The sequence below is a fragment of the Zonotrichia leucophrys genome, chromosome 1 (assembly GCF_028769735.1).
Source record: "Zonotrichia leucophrys gambelii isolate GWCS_2022_RI chromosome 1, RI_Zleu_2.0, whole genome shotgun sequence".
Lineage (NCBI taxonomy): Eukaryota > Metazoa > Chordata > Aves > Passeriformes > Passerellidae > Zonotrichia > Zonotrichia leucophrys.
Window position 1 is genome coordinate 73813192 of NC_088169.1, and position 12697 is coordinate 73825888.

Here is a 12697-nt window from a genome sequence, read left to right on the forward strand (position 1 = left end):
ATAAACCCAAACAGAACTGACATAAAACATGACATGTCAAACACAAACTTCTGTGGATGGAAAAGAGCCATTTGTGCTGTTGTACTAAACACAATGTTTGCCAGGATTTTTGCCCATGGAACACTGAGAGGAGCTCAAATCTACATTGATAAAAGCTACAATTCCCTTATTTGTACCCTTATTTACAATGAGGGTTCACATCATTTTCCCCTCAGAACCGTTTTGAAGACTTTTGAAACACTTTTGTTTCTCTACACTAAAATAACTTTGATGGGCATTGCTTGCAATAAGAAGGAAATTGTTTCTTCTCTTTCAGAGATGTTCCAAAACCACAAAGAAAAGCTGCAATGAAGGCTTTAGAGACTGTGGTTAGGCTGTGTCCAATGCTTGTTTCATGCTGTATTGATCCTGGCACTGCTCTTCTCAGCTTAGAAAATGATAGCTTTCCTATTGCTCAACCTCATTTTGCCATGACCCTCCTGAGGAAAGCTGAGTAGGAGGCACAGAAGTGTGTGTCAATGGAGAGTGTTCATTTGTGAGGGTGGCTGGGCAGCATCCAAATGAGCAATATTTTATGATATTTTACTTTAAATATTTTATAACATTTTAATTAAAAATAATCAAAAAGCCTTACAGAAGATTCCCTGCCTCCTCTTTCTATCGAGACCGGTGCTCTCCTTTTGCCTTACCACAGCTCGGTCATTAATACCTGTCTTGCTTTGAGCTTCATTCACTTTCTTCGTATTTGTTTTCTTCAAGCTTCATTCACATTCTTCCTAGCATCCTCAGCAGGCAGCTGACCTGACTGCTTCCATTCTCTTTTTCAGCGTCAGTATCCCCAGGAGTTTGCAGGCCCTCTGTGTTCCCAAGTCCCTGTGATGTGGATGGGAGAGCTTTGTAGGCTGGCTGTGTCATGTGTCCATCACTGGATCTCACACACACTTCAGTGGTAATCTCTCCATTCTAGAAATTTTGGATCTGAAGCCTAGGACACACTTCTTCAGATTTGGGCTGTAGAGAAATAAGGTCTGTGGTTTCAAGACAGTGGAGTCAGAAAGTGGGAAACACCAATCATGTAAATGGCATATATGCGCTCAAGAGAATTTCTACAGCTGAACAATGCATACATGGTGTTTTATAAATGGTTTGGTGTAGGTGAAAGATGTTCTAAAGTTCAAGAAGAAGCACTGAAAGCATTGGCTACACAATTTCAGATTCCCATGGTGGCTGGCTGAAATACATTCTTGGCTTCTTGTCGGGTATCAATGCCAGCTGCCTGGGGGGCTGCTGAGCCTCCAGTGCTGCTCTTGCACTTTTAATTACCATTGCCACCACGGAAAAACTGTTTGGCATACTACTGCATAAGTGACTAAGGACTCCAAGACACATTTATTCACACATTTATTCTTCAAATCTAGCAACTTTCTTTATTGTGTGAAAACTAAAGCATTTCTCCTATTTTTATCTCTTTGCAAATGTGTCCTGGGGATCTATTCTGACCTGGGTTTCTTCCCTCAGTGACCCCCTCTGGCTTCTGAGTCATTGCCCTGCAACAATATCAAGATTTCAAATGAGCAAATGAGCACAGTTCTCACCACCATATTCTGGTTTCTCCATCTTTGGTTTGCACTGCTCATCCCTCATATCCTACACATAAGGCAGATTTCTCAGCATCTTCGACTTACTTCCTTTATGGATGGCATTTCTCAGATTGTCAGTTCCACATCGTCTCCAAATCTGCACATCTTGTTCTACATTTCCTTCTGTAGGATAACCGCTACCTCCTATAAATAGCAGAAACAGAACAGCTCAACATATTGCCACTTGTCACTCTTATCCCACTGTCTCTCTCTACCCCTCTGTCCCATTTGCCATCTCTGGTTTCTGTTAGCAAACCAGCAGAGCTTTTCATCACCACCAGTGTTCCTTTGTTAACCTTACAGATTACTCTCTCAGTGGGCACTGAAAGCTATCCAGAAGTCCTTGTGAAGGATGCCCACACATTCACCCTGTTTCATTCCCATTTTCTTCATTTGGGCAAGATGAGCCAACATGGCCAAGTTTGGTCTTCTTTTTTTCTGCCTATGCTGAAAGTCTCTAACTAAACTGTGCCTAAGTGTTTGATATTTGCCCCTCACCAGCTTTGCTGAGTCTTAGAACAAAAGCCAGAAAAAGGTTGAGCAGTTACCATTTCTTTTCTTTTGATCTTTTTTTTTTTTAGAAGCCAAAGTAGATATCTGTTCTCCAAGTGCAATAGGCTCAATCTTCAGCTGGCATCAGATCAATAGAGCTACACAGTTTTTAGCCCAGTAGAAGTTCTCTGTATCTTCAGCTTCTAGTACACCTATCACTGCATAATCTGAGATCTGTGAGCAGTTCATGTCACTTTAACAGGTACCACTTGTTACTGAGCACACACATGCTCACGGCTGAGCTGAAATCCAACAGGCACCAGCTTCAGTTCTGTGAAGGTGGTTTAAGTTAACACATTTTTCCTCTTACAGCCAGGCAGGGCTAAGAGCATGCACCCACACACTTGGGAAGCCTCAGCATATGAATGGTTATTTATTAAGAGGCAGGACCCAATCACTTTCAGTTAGTGCAAACTATTCTGTCTCTTCTATTTCCATTGGGAAGTTTAAGTGTACCAAAGTGCCCTCTTGGAGGTTTCTTTGACTCTGGCTGTGTTTCTAATCCTTCAGACATTTACTACCCCAGGCTTCTTGAAGCACACATAGCAGACAGCATAAATCTTCTGTTCTGCTTTGGTTTAAATATGCTCCTCTCATAGTGCTTTCTCAGTAAAACCTTCTACTTTTGGAAGATACAAATGAACATCTCTCTCTGAAGTGTCAATGTCTATGCTTGACTGTGTTGCCGAGGTGACAAGAACAGGACAGCTTTGTTTCCTTTTCTGTCTACAAATGTCAGAGATTCCACAGGCAATTGTCTACATGGAACTGCAGAACACACCCACTGTGTGTCCATAAACACGTCTACTCAGATTATGTGATTTTGCTTATTGTAGGTGAGCACTTTCTCTGTCCCAGTAAGAGAGAACAGGACAGCACAGGAGCCCTCCTTCTCTGCACCTGCTCCCCCAGCAAGTCTGGAGGAAGCTGCTTGGGAAACATTTTGAGTGAACACATTTTGGATGCCCAGAGAATGTACTGGAAACAGGATCCTCCCCATGATGGAGAGGCAAGTCAGACCATACCCCACAGCAGAGTGAGGCAGGGGGAACACTTTTTTTGGCCTCTTCAAATCTGACCTTGCTGGAGACAAACTTCTTTTGATGCCTCTCAATGTGAGACCTGTCCACTCAGAGCAGAGCCTGGGCACCACCTCCAGATACAGCAGAGGGACAAATGGTTGAACAAGCACCAGCTCTGCTCAGCTCTGCATTTCCAGCAAGCTTAAGCTATGGAGCACTTCATGTACACCCTGCCACAAGGATTTTCACCTTCCTTGTTCCGGTAGTAATGTTAACTCACCTGGTTAACTCTTGTCAATGTTCTGATAGTAATTTTACCAAAAACCTTTCATCCTTGTTCTAGTCACCAGCTAGAAAAAAATTCTCTATTAGATTTGGTTTGATTTGATTTACTAGGGAATACAACCATGTCAGGAGACCACGCTACCTTTCTTTCTCTAAAGATTTTTGGGATCTTCCCCTACACATGTACACATGTGATCTCAGTTTTCTACATTTAAAGCAAGTTCTGGAGGCTCTGTATTAACTCACAGTCCTCTAGCTGTTTTCTTAATTGTTTGAATCAGTGTCCATATTTGTGGAGCCTGAAATATTTTTACCACTTTTGTTTTCACTTCTGAATACAATTTGGAAGTTATTTCCAAATGTTTGTTTTATAAGCTGCTGTTATGCACTCATCTTAAAACATATCCTGTTTTATGCACTGTTGTTTATAACGTCTTTGGAAGCTGAAACTTCAATATATTTGCTGTATGTATTTCTTTCTGATGGTAAAATACATATTGTTTTATGATGCTAGGATTACTGACATCTGTTGGGCTCTAAGCAACTTTGCAAGATCAAAGGAAGAATCAGATTCCCATTTGCACAACAGGTATAGCCAGGGCTGCAGCAGTTAATGCTAACAACATTAGCAGTATCTTAAATGTCATGTCTCAAAACAATCTAGCCTAGATTAGAATGATATCAAAAGTGTGGGCCACATAATCTGCCCACTGATATCATTGATGTCTGAATCACACCTTCCCAGCTTTTGTGAGGATCCATCTAGTTTTCTCTCTGGAGAAAACAATACATGCAAAAACACAGAAGCAGTGTGAGCAACTTCTGCTCTGGTTGCCTTTGGCCCTCTTCTCTGTAGCACAATCCACTTAGCTGCAAGTGGACAAATAGGGGCCAGAAAAAACTCCCAAGCAGACTTTCAGACTAAGGTAGGGTCTGGGTATGACTCTGTATTTCACCTGTAAGATTATTTTGCAAGGGTGTCTGTGGTTAATATGCACTATGGTAGCAAAGAGAGTTTATTTCTGATTTGGAAGGAGCCCATAGAACTGCCAATTGATAATGCAAAGGAAATGTTATAACCAGTTAGTTAACTTCCTCCAACCTTCGTTTCAACGCAGGGGAACATATCTGTGTTTGATCAGCCAAAAATTACACACCCTGAGTTCAGATTCTGCTTTGATCTTCCTTTGATCATACACTTCCCAGGAAAAGAGAACTTGCTTGCATTTAGGGTTTGACTGCAGAATAAGGAAGCAGACACAATGAACAGGAGGCAGACAACACATTGTATTGATTCCAGTTAGTAAGTAGTTCAGTTCAGATAAATATAAATTTGTATGTATAAATATGTGTATATATACATGTATATATATATATATATGTATATATATATACACACAGATATATGTGTAAGTGGAGATAAACATATATAATTGAAAGACCATGGACACAAAAAGGGATATTTTCTAATATTTTTGAAATCCAGTGTTCTACTGTGCTTTGGTTTACAGTCAGTGGTATATTTAGAGAATATTGTTGGGGTGTTTTCTTTCCTTAGTTGTATACCTCATCTTTCCCACATGAGGGTACAACTGAGCAAGATGTAAATTCACTTGTGGATGATCAACCATTATAATGTGAAGTAAAGCCATCCCCTTCTCCATCCTAAATTAAGCCACTGTTAAATGTGGCTTCTCAGCCTGGAGTTGTCAGAGAGCTCTGTAGTGGCCAACTGCATTTTTTGCAGTTATAGTTCTTATTTTATGGAGCACTCGAAAGAAAAAATAATTTAGGAATAAAACAGTGTCTTCCTGGTTGGATGGTGAGGCAAATGAGAAGCCATGCTTCAGAGAACATTTGCCATGTCTAGAACCCAAACCAAAACACAATATATTCACAGGCACGGCGTCCCAGCAAAGCCCTTGTCCTTTCCCTGCTGCAGCTTGCACAGCTGTGGACACCAGGGCAAAGTTCTCCTCAGTACTGTGGAGCAAGAGCAGCAATATAATAGACCTCTAAGTTACTTATGCTGCAAGTCAGTGAATTAGTTAAAAACCTAGTTTTTCAAAGTAAACCTTGATTTTTCAGGTGAATACCCAGATGAGTCCATAACACCTCACACTAGGATTCTAGGACATGTAGCTCTGGATGAACTAGCTCTCCAGGCCTTCTAATATTTATTTCTCTTAGGAGAGGAGAAAAGTGTACTTCTTCATGCACTAAAGTTCAAACCAGTCGAGGGAGTCAACTGTGCCCCTTAGATAACTTCACCTCCCTACCTCAAGGCAACCTAACTTTACTTTCTTAAATGTCTGGGTAATATCTTACACCAGAAATGAGATTGTGTTTGCTGGTATTTGGTAGTGGCCAAATGCACAGGACAGCACAGGGACGGAACGATGTGAGTATTGCTCTTGTGGAAATAAAACTCAAAGTAATTTCAGAAGCATAATGTATCTTTCAAACTTGGACACAGCTGCAGAATTAGTCAAGAAGAGATTATGGGGCAATTCTAGCGGTGTTTAAACCATGTATACCCTGATCATCTTCTGATACAGGCACATAGGCATAAGATAGTCACACTCTGGTAGCACATCCTTTGGGGACCTTTAATACTTCCTGACAAAAATCTATTGGCCATGTGAAACAGAAACAAAAAAAAAACCCTAAGAAAACAAACATATGATACAACTTATTCTTCCTGGATTCTCTTAAAGCTACTATAACATTCCTCATAAATTATCTTGCAAAATCTTGAGATTTAGAAGCAGCAGCAATGGCCACATTCCACCACATCTCCTGCACCATCAAGTGGTTAGAATCACACACCACAGATGTGTGGAGGTGCTAAGAGGAGAAGGAGGCAGCTATGCCTTTATCTGTCCTCCTTCTGCCAATGCTGAACAGAAAAGCAAATGTGACACTGTCTCAGCATTCATAAAAGAATGAAGAAAGTTCTTACTAATTATGATGATATACGTTTAGCTTCTAGCGCTGGAAAAAGACAAAAAAAAAAGCAATAGAAAAAGTCTTCTTAAGAAATAGTCACTTCATTTGCAGAGAATAATGCAATGATGAGCAATAAGAGGCAGGATTTATAAAGAATAGATCTTGCCTGACAAAGACAATCCTTTTTTAAGGAATTACTAAATCAATGGATGACTGGAAGACAATAAATGTAATACTCTTGGATTTAAGCCATTTTCTTAAACAATTGGTCTGATCATCCTCTGCCTCAAAGCCAGGCAGCTACACTGACATAAAACAGGAGAGCATGAGAATGGAAGATTGCCTCCAATGCTTCCCAAAATCATTCTTAAAAAGCTTGACTGAACTTGCATGTGAAAAAAAAATCTCATTTGGTCTGAAGTCTGAAATGAAGGACGAAAACAAGGCTAACAGACAAAGAAAATAACACCAGTTTATAGGGAGGACATGTAAATATTTAAGGATCAGGGTTTGGTTTTGCCTGGTGTAATACTTCCAGTAATCACAGAATTACAGAACAATCTGAGTTGGAATGAGGTAGAAAGAAGCATAAACAACATATTAATAATATTCATAGGTGTTATGCTAAATTGAGAAAAGACGAGAAAACCAGAGAGGCCAACACCATGGGGCAGAGGGATTAATTAGTAACACAGGCCAAAATTAACAGAACGAGAATCACCTTGGAAAAATACCATAAAGGGCAGGCACTAGAGAATGGAAAATTAGCTTGGAAGATGATTTCTATTAGAGGAAGGTTCTTTGATGACAGAAACGTCATAAGGGCTAAGAGGATAAAACCCAGCAAGTTACTTTCAGGCGTCAGAGAAATACAGTAGTAGGAAAGGTCAGTGTAGCTTGTGCGTGTGTATGCAAAGATGCTGCAGCTGAGAGAAGCAAGAGTCATTCTCTCCAAGACTGAGGTGGAATGTGTGGGGAATATTGCTTCATTTCTAGGGAGATTTTCACAGACTACAGGGCTGTTTAAAGAACCACAGCACAAATAAGAGCATTGAGAGGAGCTGGTGCCCGAGGAGTGATTAAATTAGAAATGCACAGATTGAGCAGTGACCAAGTGTGTGACATTAACATTGAAAAGGTGCAATTAGCAAGCAAGAACAGAATAGAAATAGGGGCAGCAACAGGAACAAAAAGACAGCAAGAAGAGATTTGCAAGAGAGACCCAGAGGACTTTTCTCTCTTTACTGATTTTACGATAGGTATAACAGACTTAACAGCTACACAGCCTGGGCTTGGCTAGAGATCCGTGCCAGGCTCAGTGTGCTGAGTCTTCTTATTTCCCTCACTCTTTTAGTTGTACCTTGGGCTCAGTTCTCAATGTCCTGCCTCTTGCTCTGATTGCCCTGGCCGTGTTCCCAATCAGGTCTCTCTTGGCATTGAACCAGATGTGCATATCCTTTGTTTGAGATACTATCCTATAACATGGAGGGCAGACACCTAACTCCCATCAGGACAGGACGTATTTCCACAGGACCTGGTTCCTTCCTAGCAACATGGTACTTAGGATGGTTTCTGCATTGGTATTATTTTGACATCTCAAGAGATTTGTCTGAATATTTCTCACGTAGTCCTAATTGAGATTCTCTCCAAGCCTATTCCCAGCACAAAAGAAGATGCAGAATTTGCAGGTAAAATTGTGTTCCTAATGAAATAAGGAATGAGAGTTTGGAGTGAAAAGAAAAGGGTGAAAGAGCAGAATTGTATTAAAATCTCTGAGAAGATGCTGGGGTAAAAGAGGAATTGTCCATAAGGAGACTGCCTATGGAGTGTTTGGCACAAGTCACTAAACACAAAGGCTGACACACTAGAGAACATGACCAAAGCATCTAGATGGAGCCAAGATTAAAACAGATGTAGAGAATTTTCCAAAGGGTTAGGTCTATCATTGGTAGGTCATGTAAAGAAAGATGAAGAAAATGCTTTCTGTTCATCCTAAAACACCCAAACATTGTCTTATCTTACTGCCTCTGTCTCAAGACACAGCCTTTATGGTCACAGTACACATGAAAGGTCAAAGATTTCTGCTGCAAAACCACAAGAATCTTCTCTTAAACATTTTTTTCACTGGAAATAGCTCCCTACATCCACAATCCTCCTTTTATAGAATGAATTTTAATAGGTATCTTTTTTTCTTTTGTTCCTCCTGACTGCTTCAGTTTTATTGTGGCTTTGCCTCTGTTTTCATTTTCATGCTCTTTCCCTTCTACTGCATTATGAATTCTCATTTTACTTGCTGAAAGTTAGAGCTACTGTACATATATTTAGAATACATGGGGGTGTATGTGGATACAGATATTAATAGATACATAAGCATTACATAGCTCTCATTACTGTTCCAATATTATCAATTTTATTCACCATATGTCATGCTATGCAGTTCTCACCTTCACTAACTTTGTATGGCTGTTTGCACATGGTCCATTAAAAACACACACAAATATCCAGTATTTCAGTATTCAGGATACCTTTTCGCTCATATGCTTCTTGGCTCAAATGTGATACAAAGAATCTGGTAATAAAAGAATATCAGAGTAATGTGGCTGACATTTGCCCTGAAGAGGGAATTTTATGGTAACTAAAGCAGCATCAGCATAAAGCTGTTTTATCACATTTAAACAATGGGCAGAGACATCAGCATAGACAATCAGAAAACAGTTTACATCCTGTTCATCAAAGAGAATTCATGTTCATTTTCATTCCACAGCATTTGTCCTCATTGTTACATCTTAAGGCCAAGGAAAAAAACCAGTCTAGTGCCATCCAGTACTTTATAAATCATAGCATTTGAATATTTTGTTCTATATGAATGGCTGATGTACCTAAAACTAGCACATCTTTTTGTATTTTAAAACTTCATTTTGCATGAAGACACTGGACAGAACACGGCATACTGCCATAATAGGCAGGAACTGATGTTTTAAGAATTCAGCTCTGCAGGTAACAAAAAGTTAAAAAGCAGGAATAAATTCCCTTTTGATATAATTCAAAATCCCACAGCCAGATACTGTGTTTCATTTTGATCTCTATACACTGCACTTTCAGCTCCATTTTCTAAGGCATTATAATCATTCAGCCATTAATATTTCTCATCCCTTTCTAAACCTCACACCAGATAGAATCAGCCCCTGGGGAACATCTCCAGAAAAGGAGATGCTGTGGCAGCACAGAGCAAAGAGGTTTCCCCGGAGCACCATGCATGGTCCTAAAAGGAGGGAGGAACCAGCAGTTCTTAACCCGCATCCTCCAGCAGCTGCATCCACGTACCTTGCTCTGCAGGATACAATCACAGCCATGTGTCACCCCCATTAGGATCCAGACTGCATCTCTCTGATTGTCATGGAGACTGTTTCAAAGTCTTGCCGTGCTCCAGCAGCAGCGGCAGCAGCAGCAGAGGACAATAGCACTTGGTCTTAAATGGCTGAAAAGAAAGCAACAAAGCACAGTGTAAAAGGGAAGGACCTGTGGCTGAAATGGATAAGAGTACAGCAAGACACTCTTCTCACTGCTGCAGAGGGCTAGAGGTGTAGGTTAGGGCAACCTCCCAGAGGTGTATAGCTGTGCCTTCAAGATAAGCAGAGGAAGAGCATTCTCAAGGAAAGCACAGTTCTCCTCCTTCTTTCTCCCCCTCAAGCTAAGTTGCTGGGGTGTTTTGGATTAAATGTGTTAATTAGGAAACTATTTAGTTTACGAGGTCTTCTGCTTTTTCATTCCCGTGGGCACTGTAAACACACTGAGTTTTGGAGTAAGTGATATACAGTGACTTGGAATAAGAGGCAGGCAGAGGCATAGGCAAGTGTGAGGAATTAATAGAGTTGGTAGTTTACAAGACCTGAGGCAAAGAAGTGATTTTCAGAAGAGTGAGGCAGCAGTTTTGTGTCAAATAGCAAATTTGCTAAGAATTGCAATTTATGACCATCCATAAGCTATTTTTAAGTCAGGTCAGTTCTCAGAAGAGACGGGAGTAAAAGGTACAACTGAGCAACATAAAATGCAAGCAAACATAAAATGCAAAATTCAAATGCAAAACCAACTGGGTTTAATCCCATCTCAGAAAAAAAATTTGTAAGACCAAACTGTCACTGTAATTGCACTTAATAAAATAGAAGTATAAACATCTGAAAAATTGTTTGGTGACCTACCTGTTAAGATTTTCATATTACCAAAAAAAAGGTCACAGAATTTCTCCAAGGACTGAGCAAAAGCATTATGGATAATTCTAACATTTTGATCTGAGTCAGTTCTTTGAAAATGTGAAGGACACTAGGACTCACAAAAGGGGAGTAGAAGGTTACACTGGAATCAGAGGAATAGTAGAGCTAAAGATGCTTCCACAAGCTTCTTCCACTGCATTTAGAGCAGACTTGATGTAAGAAGCAGATCTGCTGTGGAACAAACCAATACAGTGGAAAATCATGCTCAGAGTAAAAATGAAATATTTTCCTTTGGAAAATGAAAAAGATGAGTCTAATCAGCATGTAAGCAATCTCATGGTAATAAGCAAAGCAGGCTTCAAATCTCCTGGGAATATCCTAGGCAAAATTCCGCACCATGAAAACTTCACTGCTTGCTCTTACAAGGGTACAATTCTTTGGGGTGAGAAAATTCCTGTGACAGATCCTTTCTCAAGGAGGACATGGAAGAGCAGGAGCATGAGATGAAACAATTGCTAATGTCTGCCAAAAGAAAAAACCCGCAGAAATTATGAGAGTGACAACAGAGTGATATTTCTAAGAAAAATGTTCAGATCAAGGCACCCTGCACAAACCCAACAGCTTTTCCACCTTGCTTGGAAAAGCAGTTGACTGTGAGCAAAGTGAAAGGAAAAAAGTTGGAGAAAATTAGTTTAGGTGCTATTTAGGAGTCTGGGAGCCACATGGCTTTAGGAGCTGTTTGGGGCTCTCATTTGGGGTGCTGGAACAGCCTGCAAAGCAATCACTTTGCTCCCAGGGGCCATCAGAACTGGCAGGACACCACCCACACCAGCACAAGCGTTAGGTGATGATGCTGTACCGTGCCCGTGCTTATGTGGAATGCTTAATTCAGCTGAGAGAGGGAATTCCACCTAATGAACATACAGCTCGTGATAAGGTCCACTGCCCTGAGCAGGAGCACTCCAGCTGGTATCTGCAGACTTCTGCTGGTTGCAGGACTACTGTGTTTTATTTGCACACAGAGGAAGAGTGTGAAAATGTAGGTAAGAAGTAGTTCTGGGGTGCTGAATTTTGCTCTCTGCATTTTCCTTTCTCTGTGCTAGGTCAAACAGCTGAAAGTAGGTTGTCATGTTTGAAAATTCAAAAACTCACTTATTTACCACTCTGCTGTGCAGGTTTCCATCCCTGGGATCAATGCCTGAGAGAGGACACTGCAAATCACAGAGTGTGATGGGCAGAAAAATACACTATGTAAGAGGGTCAGATTTTCCATGTGAGATATTTCATATAATTCTGAGGTAGATTTCACCTTGTGAGCCTCTTCCTAAGAGATCATTTTATATGTATAGCAGAATACAAATTCCCTTAGTTTCTCTTGTGTATGAGGTGCCCTGTGAAATAAATATCAGTTACACAGCAAATTGCCTTTACTATACTGCGCACAACTATTTTTTAATCCAGTCAATTACCTGGCTTCATGTAGAGAAAATTAGCGATAGAACAATTTCCTCTGTCTCTCATGGACAGAATTATACTGTCATTTACATGTCAGCCCCTGTGGGGTGCCCAGGAATGCTGTAAAGCTTTCAATGACTGCCTGCTCCCAAGCTTTTTGACCCAAGCACAGAGCTGCAGCCATTTTGTTCAGGAATAACACACCTCCCACATGGTCACAGCCTTCATTAAGGTGCAATTTATAATGTTTCAATAAAAAAAATATATTAATTTTATTCTCTCTATTCATAAAGCATAACTGCTCAGCCAGAAGGAGATTATGTTAATAAACATTTTGGCACTTCTTCTTGGGGAAAGGGTAAGAGAATTGGGATTGTTCAGCCTGGAGAAGAGAAGGCTTTGTGGTAGCTTGATTTGCCCTTCCAGTGCCTGAAGAGAGGCTGAAGAGGCTCTTCAGTGCCTAAAGAGAAGAAAGATGGAGAGAGACTATGTCCAAGGGCACCTAGTGACAGGACAAGGAGGGTAGGTTTAGATTAGATTTTCAGAAGAAATTCTTTACTGTGAGGGTGAGGGTGGTGGGGCA